Source organism: Otolemur garnettii, unplaced genomic scaffold (assembly GCF_000181295.1).
Source record: "Otolemur garnettii isolate 467f Iridium unplaced genomic scaffold, OtoGar3 scaffold00013, whole genome shotgun sequence".
Taxonomy (NCBI): Eukaryota; Metazoa; Chordata; class Mammalia; order Primates; family Galagidae; genus Otolemur; species Otolemur garnettii.
Genome location: NW_003852408.1, coordinates 32023479 through 32026432, shown reverse-complemented (window position 1 = coordinate 32026432; position 2954 = coordinate 32023479). Strand labels below are relative to the sequence as shown.

The 2954-nt window shown below is 39.2% G+C and overlaps 1 non-coding gene across 1 annotated transcript; it reads right to left on the bottom strand.

Moving 5' to 3' along the window:
* Positions 1-937: 937 nt before the first annotated feature.
* LOC111723640 lies at positions 938-1044 on the bottom strand. The gene has a single exon (XR_002772140.1). It is a non-coding gene; the product is annotated as a U6 spliceosomal RNA (small nuclear RNA).
* Between the last annotated feature and the right edge of the window lie 1910 nt (positions 1045-2954).

The following is a 2954-nucleotide window of genomic DNA, read 5'->3' as shown; positions in this document are numbered from 1 at the left end:
TAGTTTAATTGTCAGTATTTTTTTAAAACTTATAGGCACACAAAGTAATGGTGTATCCTACAATTGATGGTATCCTGGTTTTCTAAAACACAGCATGAACAGGCCATGAAATTAGTGCTCTTTATTTATGAAGTACTAGTCTAATTATCCTCATATTCTAACAATTGACTAATTCACACTCTTTTTTCCACTGCACTAAATATCTGTGGCCTCTTCACTAGTTTGGTTTAGTTGTGACCTTTCTTCACTTTTTCTTAAGTATAGTGACGAGATTCCATCCGTCTTTTCAAGCTGAGTTTATTGGACTCACATTCTCCCAGGCATCCAGATGTAAGGTATTATGACCATGGAGGCAAAAGTGCAAAAGTCAAACTCAACATCTGCAAAGAGACAACCTCAAATTCATGGATAGTCCTGACCCTGTGCATGGGCTTCACATGCTCTTCACCATGAGAGGAAAACACTGAGATCCCCTGCGTCAGTAAGTCTGTTCCTCTCTCCTTTCAGGATCAGAACTGTCTCTAATACATCATGGGCCTTTAAGTCCTAAGATTCATCTTCTGATTGGTAAGATAAATCAAGCAATAAAAGTTTACACTCCCAGACTGGCAGAGAAGTCTTTGTGAAGCTATGGAGGTCAAACCTTCTCTTCTTGTCTGCAATCATAACAATCCTTAATTCTGACAATCTGGGAGAAAGTGACCAAAGGAAATAAGGAAAACCAGCAAGTAATAACCAGTGTTACAACAGGCTCACACATATCTCTAGTTATCCACATAGCACATGTGATAGATAAAATGTTCTAATACCCATTTTACAGATAAAAACATTTCATGGAAGACCATCATATTTTCAGTAATCATGAGGTTTTAAGGAGTTCAGGTGGCACTATCAACTGGGTGCCCTTAGGGTAAAACACACACCTGATTTTTTTTTTTTTAATATGGAATGCTTCACGAATTTGTGCATCATCCTAGCACAGGGGCCATGCTAATCTTCTCTGTATTGTTCCAATTTTAGTATATGTGCTGCCAAAGCAAGCACACACCTGAATTTTTAATAGCATTTTTTTGGGAGTATATCCACGTGCCTAACCATCTCTGGTGATAAGTAAAAGTCAAAATAAAAAATTCTCAAAGTAATTTAGTCCATCTTTGGACAGGTCATAGCCTACATGGGATCTCAAGCTTCAGAAGTCCTGGAGTTCAGCAAGTTAGGTAAATGAGCAAAGGGAGAAATTGCAAGAAAGATAATGAAAACCAACCCAGTTCAACTTACACCTCTGTGCAAGTGTATGGTCCACTTGCCTAATATACCATGCCCAAAGGTAGGGCATGCTTTAAATGCTTTGCCCTACTAGTGATATGCAAGAATGGCTAATCTAGAAGGTGGTGTCGAGCAGTTGAAGTTTGAATAGAGGCATCATATGATATCCAGCAGGGCTTCCCTACCATACCCAAGGCCTAATTCTGTAGGTAATAGTATATAGGTGCACAGTCATTCCCTAAGAAGTTATTTGCTGAAAACTGGGAGAAGAAAGAATTAGGCAGAACCTCAAGAATGCAACCAAATGGATGAAGTTCAAGATAGCACATGTCTCCACAGGGATAGCAAACCACAGCAGGAGATTAGAAATAAGATCTGAGCCCACTCTGCAGGGATTGAGGAATATTACCATGGAAGACTGTAGACTGATGCTAAGGCACAACTTAACTAAAGGGTGAGTCCAGGCTTCTACTTACCTAGGCCAGAACTCTTTATAATTAGGGGTCAGGACTGAGTCTGCGTGGAAATGGCATCATAAATGGCTCAAGAACCCGAGAACCCAATAGCATTTGGGGGGCTCAATAAGCATTTTTTATATGGAGAAATAGATCTCAAGAGTATGTTCATTGAAAACATGTAAAAGAATGAATGAAATACTGTATAGGAATTCATATAAGCAAACTACACAACAACAACACGAAATCTCACTGTCAGAGTGTTGAGCTACGGGAACAAGAGATAACTACTCCATACTGCATGATTCCATTGATATGAATGAAGTTCAGGAAAAAGACATAGTAGTCAATGTAAGGTGACAGAATTCGGAATAGTAGCTCCCTTTCTGTAAAAAGTTCTTAAACTGTATAATTAAGATCAGTATATTTTACTAGATGAACGTTATGACACAAAAAGGAAATACTTTTAAAGGTGCAATTCACACTATTATAAAGTTTTCTTCACATGGAATAAAATATGATCCCCTGTGTTTTCTACTCATTGTTAATAATTCCACTTATTAGGGCCCCAGAGAATATACACACACATGGTGTATGGTTCCTTTTTTAAGTCTTTCATAGCTTTAAAGGCAGCCATCACCTACCCAAAGTGCTTCCTCCTGGTTGATTGTCCCAGTTCCTTCAACCAAAACATTAAGCCCCTTCACTTGATTTTTTGGCCTTAATTGTACAGAATTTGAAATACTTTGTGACAAAGACATGATGTCAGGCAGCGCCTATGGCTCAAAGTAGTCGGGCGCTGGCCCTGTATACCAGAGGTGGCAGGTTCAAACCCGGCTCCAGCCAAAAACTGCAAAAAAAAAAAAAAAGACATGATGTCCTGGCCTTCCGAATAAAAAGCCTGCACACATTAGCCATGTCTCTAGGGCAATTTCTGGGAAGTTTCCCCAACTATTGTTGTGTTCTCTCCCCTTATAACTAAAGCAGAAGCATCTAGATCCCAATAACTATTCTAAGACACAAAACACAGGCTAAACCTTGGAAGAAAGCCCTTTTCTCCTAAAGAGACACAATTAAAAAAATACATATACTGCTTTTATGCTACTACATTTGTGGTCTATTCTGAGAGTTGTTAAAAAGAAATATAAATATGAGAATGGAATGTAAGCAACTCAGCATCAGCCCCGGAGGAGGGAGGGCGTGGCAGGAACAAAGGGTGCCTGCAGCACTTCT